Genomic DNA, 13,397 nt, shown 5'->3' on the forward strand with positions numbered 1-13,397 from the left:
CACCGCCTTTCACCCCCAAACCGATGGTCAATCCGAGCGGATAATTCGAGATACTTGAGGATATGTTAAGATGTTGCATCCTCGAGTTCGATGGTTCATGGGAACGATATTTGCCTTTGATTGAATTCGCCACAACAATAGTTTTCAATCAAGTATTAAGATGGCACCCTACGAGGCTTTGTACGGTCGTAAATGCCGTACACCATTGTTTTGGACTGAGCTCGGTGAAAGCAAAATTTTCGGGGTGGATTTAATTAGAGATGCTGAACAGAAAGTGAAAGTAATCCGTGAAAGTCTGAAGATAGCCTCCGATCGTCGTAAGTCGACGCGGTCTCAAACGAAAAGACATCGAGTATCGTGGGAGATAAAGTGTTTCTCAAGGTTTCGCCTTGGAAAAAGATACTCGATTCTACCGTAAGGGCAAGTTGAGCCCGAGGTTCATTGGGCCATATGAGATATCCGAGCGAGTCGGTCCAGTGGCATATCATTTGATTTTGCCCCCTGAACTCGAAAAGATTCACGATGTCTTTCATGTTTCGATGCTTCGACGCTATAGATCTAATCCATCGCACGTGATTAGTCCATCAGAGGTTGAAATTCAAACCAATATGAGTTATGAGGAAGAACCGATTCGTTTCCTATCACGTGAAGTGAAAGAGTTGCGAAACAAGCGGGTTCCGCTAGTGAAAGTGTTATGGCTCAAACACGGGATAGAAGAAGCTACTTGGGAAACCGAGAACTCTATGAAAGAGCGATACCCAACCCTATTTACAGGTAAGATTTTCGGGGACGAAAATTTCTTAATTGGGGGAGAGTTGTGACAGCCCAAAATTGACCCTAGTCGGGAGGTGGTTTCGGGACCACAAAACCGAGGCATAAAATAATTTATAATTTATTTTGATGCCTATAATAAGTGTTAATTCATGTGTGACATTTTGATGTTTCGATTTAGAGTTATAAATGTGAATTTCATTAGAAAGGACCTAGTAGTAAACTTTGAAAGTATGATGGGGAAAGGTGTGATGACTAGTTGAACATGCATGCAAAAATAAGGGATTTGCATGTCAATTTCCCCAACATGAAGTGGCCGCCATGGCAAGAGTGGATGGGAAAAACATGTCATGAAACATGTTTTGTTGGTGCATTAGGGTGAAATAATAAAATAAAGAGCATGGGCAAAGAAAGAAAAAAATGGTCTCATCCATGCTTCCCCCTTGGCCGTGAGTTGAGAGAAAGGAAAAGAAAAAATTTGGTTCATCCATTCTCATTTTCTTTGGGCTGAAAATTCTAAGAAGGAAGGAAATTTTGCTTCATTTTTAGTTTAGAAGAGATCTAGAAGGAGATTTGGCTATACTTGCATCAAGATTAAGGTATGTTGAGGTTGTGTCATGAGATTCATGCTTGTTTTGGTTGCTAACTTGATGTGCATGTTAGCCATGGTTCAAATTCTTGCTATGCCATGAAAAATGGTATTTGGCCAAGGTTGATATTGTGTTAAAGCCATTGCATGCTAAATGTGAAGCTTGTTGATGATGCATGTAATGATGGATTGACTACTCTTGAAATTTCTTTTAGTATTCTTGAGTAGGACATTGAATTCTTTGTTTAACCATGACCGAAGTTGAAAGAGTATGGTTGTGATGTATTCGCCATGGTGCATTCATGAGCATGATTTATGCTTGTTACTTGATTGGTAAAATTTGTGTTTGGATGGGTATGAACCCTTGAGATTCGGCCTTGCACCTATATGTGTATACATGTTTGCACATGATGTATTGGCATGACATATATACTATTTCAAGGTATATATTTGCTTGTGATGATGTTTCGGTTATGAAGTACATGAGAGATGTGTATTGAGCTACAATATGTAATCGTTAGTTAGTAAAATGCATGCTGTTTTGTGTGGTATTAAGTGCATAATTGGCCTCAACATGGACATGCATATTCGGCCACATGAGGGGAAATTGGTGTGCATGCATTCGGTTAGAGGCAAGCATATTGATGCCTATTCTTGGCTTAGAAAATTGACTAAGAGGAATATTAACTAATGTGTTGAGTTCGATTCGTGATTTCATACATATGCGACTTTGATGCCTAATGAGCATATATATTGGCTAGGTATCTTGAATTCCTCTTTCGATGCTCAAATGATAAAACCAATTTATTTGTTAAATTAAGCTCAAGAGCAAAGGGGAGCTAAATCCGATAAGGGGAAGGAAAAAGTCGTCGAATAGCCGTCGAAATCGTTCGACCACATCCGAGGTAAGTTTTCGAGTATCGAAACTTAGATTTTGATTCGATTGAATGAAGTAATAAGCAATCGAAATTGTGCCTTTGTATGTGGCCATTGAGCCGAAATGATATTTTGCTAAGTGAATTGTGCATAAAAGTTGTGTTATGAAATTGAAACAAAGATGTGTATGAATGTTCGAGTGATATCGGGCTAAGCCCAAGGCAATTGTGCGAGTTATGATATCGGGCTAAGCCCAAGGCAATTGGGTGAGTTATGATATTCGGCTAAGCCCAAGGCAATTAATGCAAATTGTGATATCCGGGTTAAGTCCGAAGGCCTTTGTGCGGGTTACCATAACCGGGCTATGTCCCAAGGCGTTTGAGCAGTAGCTATATCCGGATAAACTCCAAGGTATGTGATTCGAGAACTTTGAACTTGCTGGGAAATTTTCAGTTAATGCACTTGTGAAATTCCCAACAACAAAGTATGCGTTTTGTGTGTGCTTCGCACACTATGAGTAAGTCGTATGAATATTCGCTCTAATGATAAATGAGCTATCGGCATTAACTAGGCCGTTATTTGTGTATGAATATAAGAGTTGGGATTGTGAAGTAAGCATGTCTTTGAGAAATTGTGCATATGAATTATTGTTTAGCTACTTGAATGCTATGCTTTGGTTGTGTGTATATTATGGCTCAAACTTACTAAGCATAAATTGCTTACTCCGTTTCTTTGTTTCTCTGTTTATAGATTTTGCTCGTTAGCGATCGGATTCGGGATCATAGAAGTTGAAGTCAACCAGACTATCAAAGCCCTTTTTGGTACTCCTTTAGTTGAGTTTTGGATATGGCATGTATAGGACCACCCTCGGTTGTTTTAAGTACTTTGTGATGTATATGTGTGCGCCATGCGAAAATGGTTCGTAAAAGTGGAGTATGGAATTTGACCATATGTGGTTTGTAATTATATTTGGTTTCATGATGTGATTATGGTTTGGAATGAGAGTGTTGGTCGCATGATCAGCCATTGGAATGGCTAAATATGATCATATGTGGACCTAAGTATGACTAGACTATAGTTGGTCCATGGGAACTACAATATAGGTAAAGCCTACCTTAAAAACAGAGGCTGCCAGCTGCAGTGACGTGGATGTGAAAAATCACAAAAATTTTTAGAAATAGTGTTAAATAGTGAATAAATTATGTGATCGAACCTTGACGAGTCTATTTTCATATGAAAGTAACGAAACGATCATATGAACAGTATACTGAGAGATATTAAAGTTCTCGTGAGACAGGGCCAGAACGGTTTCTGGGTCCCCTGTCGCGACTTTGAAAATTTACCATAAATTATCCAGAATGAATTAGAAGTCATGCCTTATATTTCCAGATTCCGTTTTCAGTCTAGTTTCATTAGAAACAAACAGCATCAGTATTGAAACCCTGTACAGAGAGATATTCAAGTTGTAACGCGCGAAGGTCAGTGTAGTCGACCCCTGTAACATGGGTGACTTTAACTAATAAACTGTACCAATTGGCCCAACCAAAAATTCTAGAAAAAAATCCAAGGATGGATATATGAGTCTAAATTCAGGAAAAATTTACGGAATCAGTTTCTGAGTTCTGTAACTCGAGATATGCTTTTTAAGGCAACAGTGACGCAGTTTTCCAGCTTGCCTGGGAATGTCAAATTGGTCGGTGCTATAAGTGGTTTTGGCTTGTTAACCCCTCGTGTCCGACACCGGCAACGGTCTCGAGTTCGGGGTGTTACACTCTAACTCCAAAGATTCAAAGCGGGATTGTGGATTAAACCCCCTTTGATTAGCTTCTAACAAAGCTAAATATTCATCCTCCTCTTCATCATTTGGAGGATCTGATGTCAGAATTTGTTCCAATGGATCTTCAACATAGTTGAGCTCCTTTTCCACTATTAAATCCTCTAAATTGGATACTGTAGAACAATCATCAATTATGTCAGGAAATCGCATAGACTTAAAAACATTAAATGTTACCTGGTCATCCTGAACTCGCATCGTAAGCTCGCCCTTCTGCACATCTATAAGGGTCCTTCCGGTTGCTAAGAATGGTCTTCTTAGGATAATCAGCACTTCTTTGTCTGCTTCAAAGTCTAGGATAACAAAATCAGTAGAAAAGATAAATTTATCTACACGTACCAATACGTCCTTGATTTTTCCATCTGGATGTGCTAACGATCTATCTACTAGTTGAAGTGTAACCGTAGTAGGTCTAACTTCACCTATCCCCAACTTTCTAAATATTAACATAGGCATCAAGTTAATACTCGCACCTAAGTCACATAATGCCTTACCACAATATGCTACTCCAATGTTGCAAGGTATGGTAAAACATCCAGGATCCTTCAGCTTTGGGGGTAGTTTGTCTTGAAGATATGCGCTGCATTCCTTCGTCAAACCTACCGTCTCAAATTCTCCAAGTCTTCATTTTTTGGACACGATATCCTTCATAAACTTGATGTAATTCAGCATTTGTTCAAGTGCTTCAACCAACGGGATGTTGATATGAAGTTGCTTGAGTACGTCTAGGAATTTCTTGAATTGGATTTCCTATTTCTATTTCTAAAGTCTTTAAGGGTAGGCTAGTGGAGGTTTCTTTACTAGAACTGGTTGATTCATTCTCTGCGGCAATTCTGCATCTAGCGGAGTCGTTAGTTGATCAGAATTAGCTGGTTCTGGAATTACCTTGTCGGGTTTTACAGGTTCTGGTTCTTTTGTAATTGGAATTTCAACACTCGGTTGAACTTCCTCTGAGTCTTGAGCACCAACTAGCTCCTTTTTAGCTTCGATAGTGTTGGGCTCTACTGTCTTTTCGCTCCTCAATGTCAATGCTTTACAATGTTCTTTCCCCAGATTTCTTGGATTCTCCGTATCATTAGGTAAAGCACCTTGTGGTCGGTTCCTGAGTTCAATAGCAAGTTGGCCCATTTGGTTTTCTAGATTATTCAATGTAGCTGCTTGGCTTTGAATTAAGGCATCATTCTTCGCCATGTATGCCTTCAATAAACTCTCTAAGCTATTGGATGATTCAGCCTGAGCTGGTTTCTAAACTTCTTGGGAAAAACTAGGCGACTGAGTTGGTCTAGGTTGGGCGTAGTTGTTACTGGTTCCAGCCCTTTGGTTACTCTAGGAGAAATTCGGGTGGTTTCGCCACGATGGGTTGTATAAGTTGGATTGCAGTCCCTGCCTTCCTCGATTTTAGTTCTGGTTACCCATGTAATATACAGATTCGGGGTTTGATGGACATTCTTCAAACAAATGTCCTTCCCCACAATAAACACAGGCTATACCCTCAAATTGGTAAGGTGGTTGGGCTGCACAACTATTAGACCCATTAGTAGTAAGATTCTTAAGCATTGAGGAAATTGAAGATACTTGAGATGCGAGTGAAGTAAGAGCGTCCACTTCATGTATTCCAGCGACTCGTCTTCCTGACGTGGCTCGATTGGTCGGCCATTGATAATTGTTACTGGCAATCCTCTCAATGATTTCGTTAACCTCATTATAAGACTTAGAAAGGAGAGCACCATTAGCAGAAGCGTCCACTACCATCCTCGTGTGAGCATTGAGACCATTATAAAATGTCTCAAGTTGAATGTAGTGTGGGATTCCGTGATGAGGGCATTTCCTTAGTAGTTCTTTGTATCGTTCCCATGCCTCATATAAGGATTCATCATCCATTTGTTGGAAGGCAGTGATCTCGTTCCTCAATTTAGCATTCTTGCTTGGCGGGAAATACTTCATGAGGAATCTTTCGGCTAACTCTTGCTGTAACGCCCTGATTTTCGAGATTTTTTGGGTTTCTGTAATTTTTGGTAAATTTTAAAATTTTGGTGTTCTGAATATTGGAATTGTGTTTAAGTGTGTTAGTGGGCCTTTAGAAGGCCCAAGCCTAAGTTAAACACGGTAAAATATCAAGGTTGGATTTTAAGTGAATAGGAGACTTGGTTAAGTGGGCTTTTAAGAAGAACTTCGTAAATTATGACGCAAATAAGGCCTTGGTAAAGTGGCAAGGTGGCACCACTAAGTTCCTAAAAAAATGGCGTCTGGGAAGGAATTAAAGGTCCAGGGTTCAAGTTGCAAGGTGGGCATATGGTTACTTTTAATTTTATATGATCACTTAAGTGAATTTCGGCAAGGGCCTTAGGGAGGTTGGGCCGATTGTTTTAGTTGAAATTAGGGTTAGGTCCTTTTCTTTTTCTGTCTTGGAGAATTAGGGTTAGCCACCTGAAAGCTTTCACTGCCATTCATCCTTTCTGAGTTCTCACAAAAGCCAAAAACGCAAATTCCTTCTCCTTGGTGCCGATTTCTTCTTCCTATCTTTTCCTCCATTTTTTTTCTTCCTTTTTGCTTTTTCTTCTGGCCGAAACCTTTTGATCACTTTACTCACCTCCTCTGTCAATCCCATCCTCCACAAAACGTCCATAGCCGATTGCCATAAAAGCCGAAATCCCGAAAACTCACTTCTTGTGCCGATTTCTCCAAGCCAAAATCCTTCATTTATTTTTGTTCTTTTTGATCAACTTTCATCTTCTCTAAACCCTTAGTATCTGTCGGCAACATTACTTCAAAGTTATAGCCTCAACTTGTCATCTTCTTCATCACTTAAAAAGCCGAAATACCATAGATTTAGGGACTCATAGTCGAAACTTCAGATCTCCTCTATTTGAGTTCTAACTATCATTTAGAGGATAGATCTACATCAGATCTACGTAGAAATCAAAGAGGAATAAGTGGTAAGTGCTCATCACCTCATATCTAGTCTTATTTTACAATTTAGAAAAGCCGAAGTCCCTAAAATCTAGGGAGGCTGTCGATTTGGGCATAGGGCTTTAAGGGTCTTTATTCGACAATTTATTTTGGTGATTAGTGTCTTCATGAGGTTTGATCGAAGTCTTGGATCTTTGGAACAACTAGACTTAGATCTAGTAATTGATTTTTGGCAAAAAGGTAAGATTCTAAAGGCTCTAGGGGCATGGTTCGAATATGGGTTGCTGAATATTGGGATAGGTTGTTGTGGGGTTGCAATCTAAGAATTGTGGTAATTAATTGTAGGACATCGTAAAGGATCTCAGTAGCAGTCGTCGCGAAACAGGTGCATATCGAACAACCTCTCAAAGTTCAATTCGACAAAAGCCGAAATGCCAAAATTCTGGCATTTCGTGGGCTTGTGAGTGTGCGAGTGCTCACAAGACATTTAGGAATCATTATATCTGAAATCGAAAAGTCATAAGTTAGTCATGTGTGAAATTTCGTGCACTTCGGTAATTGGGCCTTGATAGGCTAAAATTGGGCCCAATGGGCTTACGGCCCCATACAGGTAAATAAAAAAATAATAATAAAAATATATAATTTTAAAAAATAGGTAATAAGTATGTTCTGTTAGACTCTAGAATCGAAACTGCTTAAACCGGTAAACTGGTCATAAAACTTGAGTTAAATGGGCTTAAATTGCTAATGACACTGTAGCGCCTATTAGGGGTTTTAGGGCCCAATGGCTAAAATTGTGAAATTGAGATAAATAAATTACTGCGATGACAAATGGGCTAGTAAGGACCGTAACATTCATGAGAACCCAAAAAACTGATAAAAGTACTGAAATACCTTTATAGGTGGAAAGTTTACGATTTTACCCCTAGGAGCAAAATTACTGATATACACCTAGGGTTAAGGTTGACCTGAATGCATGTTTGACTGTTACTATTTACTGCATGCCATGTTATTATTATCTGATGCATGGGACTGGGTTATTGATAGAGGAAGTACTGAAAGTGGCTTGACCACGTACTGGAGGCTTTGCCTCAACTTACTGATATCTGAGCAGCTATGCTGCAACTGTGGAGTGTAGGGCTGGGTGGGTTGAGCTATTCCCCACATGGAGTGGAGGGCTGGTATGGATGGAGTGTAGCAGTTGGTTATAGGTTGGGTTGGGTTTGCATACACGAATATGTCTGTTCTGTTCTGGAATGGGCCTATGGGCCATACTGTTATTTGAAAAGAGGCTAAGGCCCAGTTTACTATATTCTGAAAAGGGCTTCGGCCCAGTACCCACTGTTATCTGAATAGGGCTTAGGCCCAGTGAGCTTGACCTGACTTGGGCTTTGGATGGGTTTTCCATATACACTGAGTTTTCCAAACTCACCCCCTTTCTCTTCCATCCTTGCAGGTGAGCCCTAGTTGGTCGGCTTGGAGCTGGGCGGGATTCAGAGTGGTCACGAAGATTAAATTTCTGGTTTTAAATAAGTTTCAAGTAGTTTCCTTTTAAATTTCGCATTTATTTTTGATTATTTCTATTTTGGTTAAAGTTATAATAAGGCCGCTCTATTATTTTTATTTTGGGTTTTTAAATTACTTAAATCGTTTTTGACTTGAGATTCACATCACTTAAATTGATTCCTTGAAATTGGTTAACTTTAGGTTTATCAAAAATTACTTGTTTTAACCCGAAACATCTTCGAAACGAAACTTTTCAAAGTACAACAAAATTCACGTTTTTCTAAGCCTTTAACAATCGATAATGGATAGGACTCACACTAGTGAATCGGAACATTTCTCTTAAAACTTCATTAATGGTTTTTACAAAGCTCACCCAAACTTTAGTAAACTAGGTAACTTGGTTAGTGGTAGGTAATGTGACATATCGGATTCGGCCATAACGTCTAGGTCAGGTTTGTGGTGTTACATTTAGTGGTATCAGAGCCCAGTTGCAACAACTCGGCTGTGGATCGGGTCTAAAAAGGTTTTCAAAACTTTAAGCTCAAAGAGAGTATTTTTCGAAAAATTTGACTTTTGAAAACAAATTTTCTGGTTAAAGGAGATAATTTTCAAATTTGGTTTCTTTAAATCAAATGTTTGAGAAATGGATTTTAAAAAGGTCTAAATCTTCTGAGTTTGTCTGAAATCTGATAAGGTGGCACACTGAATCCCCGGCACCAAGTCTGTAAGTATCTTTCTGCTCTATATATATTGTACTGTACTTAAAATAATACTGTAGATAGTACCGAGCCTTAGATATAGTACTATAGATAAGGTAGTATTAAGGCTACAAAACTGAGACTGTAGGGAAAACTAATGTAATATCCCGAATTAGGGCCTAATCGGAATAGTGGTTTCGTGACCATAAATCCGAGATAGAAATAATTATTTTATAATTATTTTGAGGTTTATGATATGATTGCATGATTGTGTGAACATTTCGTGATGAAATTCTATGCCTAAAGTGCTTAAATTGAAAGTAGGGACTAAATCGAATAAGTTGTAAAACTTGCATTCTAGAAGTTTTTTAGTATGAAATTGTTTTGGAATATTAATGAGGAGGTCTTAAATAGTAATTTGACCAATTTTAAGTTCATGGACAAAATTAGGACATGGAAGGAATTTTGGAAAGTTTAGTAGTAAGGGTATTTTGGTCATTTAGTTATTAAAATGAATTAAAACAAAATTAAAAGCCAATTTTGTCCATCTTCTTCATTAGGCCGAAATTTAAAGGGTTCTCCATAGCTAGGGTTTGTTTCAAGCTTCCAAGCTCCATAGTAAGTGATTCCAAGCCCGCTTTTAATGATTTTTACGTTTTGAGATCCGTAAACTCGATAAAGCTTATGTTAGCAATAATTTAACCTAGGGTTTATATTTGGAAAAATACCCATAGGTGAAATTTGTGTATTTTGATGTTTTATGATAGAATATGAAGTTTTAAATTATGTTAGACAACTTGTACTACTCGATTTTAAGCAAAAACGAGTAAAAGGGCTTAATCGGTAAAAATACCTAATAGTCACAAGTACATGTTAGAGTGAGAATTTGATGTTTCCATAGAAGAGAAAAGTGATCAGCATGTTGTAAAACATAAGAATAAGGAATAAATTTTAATCCCGAGCCTAGGGGCAAAAATGTAAATATGCAAAAGTTTAGGGGTAAAATTGTAATTTTTCCAAAATTTGATTTAAGGATTAATTTGATAATGTGAGTATTAAATAAGCTAAATGTGTTATTTTAGATCAAGAAAGACGTGGAATCGACCTCAATCGAGGAAAAGAAAAGATTGTGGACTAAATTGCAAAATCCTTGTATTTTGGTACCAAGGTAAGTTCATGTGTAAATAATGTAGCATAATGGTTATTTTTAAGTTATTGATGTTAATTATATGTTATGCTGAATTTTATTATGAAATGTATGCTTTGTGGTTAACTTCAAATAATATGCAAATTATGTGAACTACTTGTTAAATATAATTGTTACCGAGTATTGATTTCGGCATTCTACGGAAGACGGCAAGGATAAGTGTTCAAGGAAAAAGCCCGTTTGAACCTTAGGAATAGATTAGGATACAAGTGACATGTCACTAGGATGGTTGAGCATCCGAACTCGTTGAGTTGAGTCCGAGTTCACTTATGGATGCGAATGTCCGAACTCGTTGAGTTGAGTCCGAGTTCGTGAGATGTAACTAGGCATCCGAACTCGTTGAGTTGAGTCCGAGTTCACTTATGGATGCGAACGGCCGAGCTCGTTGAGTTGAGTTCGAGTTCGCTTATGGGCGGGTTACATGATTGCTTGATTGAATATGTGGCACTTATGTGCAATTTATCCGTATATCCGAATTATATTAGATGTGTTCAGCGGGTAAAGTTCTACTCAAATGGAGGAATATTCGAGATGTAAAAAGACGTATTGGTAAGTGATGTGAAATGGATATTTTGGACAGGTATGTATTTAACCCTCGGGTTGAGTATTGATACAACCACGATAAGGTAATAAGATGATGAAAAATGATTAAAAATGTGATATGTGTTTTAGTGATACATGCTAATGTTCATTGGTATTACTGTTTGTTAAGTTACTTATTATTTACATATGAACTTACTAAGCATTTATGCTTACTCCCTCCTTCTTATTCATTGTAATTTTGGACAAGCCAGTTCAGGAGTCGGGATAGGTCGAAGGCTCACCACACACTATCCTGAAGACTTTTGGTAAATGGCTTGTAAATTTAAGTATGGCATGTATAGCAATATACCTATTTTGTGCAAATGATCTTATGGTATGGTTGTGGAAGGGTTGAGGAAATGCTTGATAATGATAAATTATGAAAATGGTTAGTGTAGATTATGCTTGACGTTAAGGAAAACTATTAAGATATTTAGTGCATAAAAACTCAAAAAAGGGATGAAATTTACCATAAACAGAATACTGCAGCAACACTAACGCGAGTTTAAAAATTTACTAAAAATCATAGAAATTTAACTTGGTGATGGAATACATATCAAATTGAAGCCTATTATGTCTAGTTTCACATGAAATAAATGAATCAGGTAAGGGAATTATATGTTACAAGATATTTGAATTTTAGTGAAATAGGGTCATTGCAGTTTTTGAATCCTCTGTTCCTACTTTAGAAATTCACCATAAATTGTAAAGATATAATTAGGTGGTTTATTTTATATTCTCAGAATCCTTATTGAGTCTAGTTTTATTAGAAACAAACCTCATAGTCATATGAATTTTTTACAGAGAGAAATGTGGTTCGTAGTAAACAGAGGTCAGACCAGTCAAGTCCTGAAATAGGGGTAACTTTAACTAATAAACTGTACTAATTGGCCCAACCAAAAATTCTACAAAACAATTAGTAGATAGGTATATGAGTCTAGATTCAGGGAAAATTTACGGATCTTAATTTTGAGCTTCGTAACTTGAGATATGATTTTTCTTGTGACTGTGACGCAAGTAGCTTAAAAGCTGTGAATGTAGAAACAAATAATCCAAAGTTCTAAAAATGTTAAACTAAGCTTAGTAACACCTCATACTCGACTCCGGCGACAGTCTTGGGCGTGGGGGCATTACAACTAAGCCCTAGGAAACTGAGACAGTAGCTAAACTGCGATTGCGCGAGAACAACTCTAAAACTTTTTCTGTTCATAAGATATTCTGTAATAAACAATTGAAACAGTAAACTAATGTCATAAAATTCGTAATCAGATAAATCGATATGAGTACGAGAGCTACTCGAGGAAGAGGCTGTGGTCAAGGCCAAGGTAGTACTCAAGCTGGATCTTCGTCTTCTAAACACATGCCAGCTGGTGAGGCACGAACACCACCGGTGGATGATAATGGACCGTATGATCAGGCCGCAGGGGACGACGCTCTGTCTCAGGCCATGTTGAGAGTTTTGGAAAGGGTGGCCGGAGCTAATGTTAGGCCCATGAATAGGGGGTCCATTTCTGAGCGACTCCGGGCCAACGGAGCGGAGGTTTTTAAGGGCGTATCTAGAGTAGCCCCAAATGTGGTTGAGTACTGGCTGGAAGCCACGGAGCAAATTATGGATGACCTGGACTGCTCAGTGGAGCAAAAGTTAAAAGGAGCGGTGTCGTTGCTGCGGGACGAGGTGTATCAGTGGTGGATCACTGTGAGAGAGGGTGCCCCAGCTGAGAGGGTAACATGGGAGTTTTTCAAGCAGTCCTTCAAGGCAAAATATGTCGAGGCTAGCTATGTGGATGCACGAAGAAAAGAATTCCTGAACCTGACCCAGGGTAGTAAGACCGTTGCTAAATTTGAGGTAGAGTTTCTGCGATTGAGCCGGTACGCTAGTGGCATTGTCTCCACCTAATATGAGCGTAGTGTTCATTTTGAGGATGGCCTCAGGGATGAGTTAAGGGTGTTGATAGCTCCGCAGAGAGAGCACGATTTTGCTGCACTGGTAGAGAAGGCTAAGATAGCCGAAGAGGTGAAGTAAGCCGAATGAAAGAACCGCGATAGGGATCGAAACCGATTCAAGAGGGATGCTGGACCAGCTGGTGCTGCAAATTGAAATGTTAAGAGAGCTAGGATAGAGGAACCAGTTCGAGTAGTTCTGGTGAACACAGTTAGACCACAAGCTTGTGGAGATTGTGGTAGAGTGCAGTTGGGGGAATGCTGGAAACGTACTAGGGCTTGTCTTCATTGTGGGTCAAAGGAACATAGGATCAGGGATTATCCTAGGAGGCCAGCCCAGACTCAAGTGGCTGAACAAGGGGCTGTGCAACCTGTGCAACCAGCGTGAGGTGGACCGCCGCCGCTGAGAGGTCGTGGACAAGGTCGCGATGGCAATAGCTGTGGACGTGAGGCACCTGGCAGGGGTGCTGTTAATGCTGAGGC

At 38.9% G+C, this 13,397-nt stretch overlaps 1 non-coding gene across 1 annotated transcript; it reads left to right on the plus strand.

Annotated features, from left to right (window-relative positions):
• Positions 1 to 5,877: 5,877 nt before the first annotated feature.
• Positions 5,878 to 5,984, plus strand: LOC128282789 (small nucleolar RNA R71). Its single transcript, XR_008273143.1, has one exon. It is a non-coding gene; the product is annotated as a small nucleolar RNA R71 (small nucleolar RNA).
• The last annotated feature ends 7,413 nt before the right edge of the window (positions 5,985 to 13,397 follow it).

This window comes from Gossypium arboreum, chromosome 10, assembly GCF_025698485.1.
Source record: "Gossypium arboreum isolate Shixiya-1 chromosome 10, ASM2569848v2, whole genome shotgun sequence".
Taxonomy (NCBI): Eukaryota; Viridiplantae; Streptophyta; class Magnoliopsida; order Malvales; family Malvaceae; genus Gossypium; species Gossypium arboreum.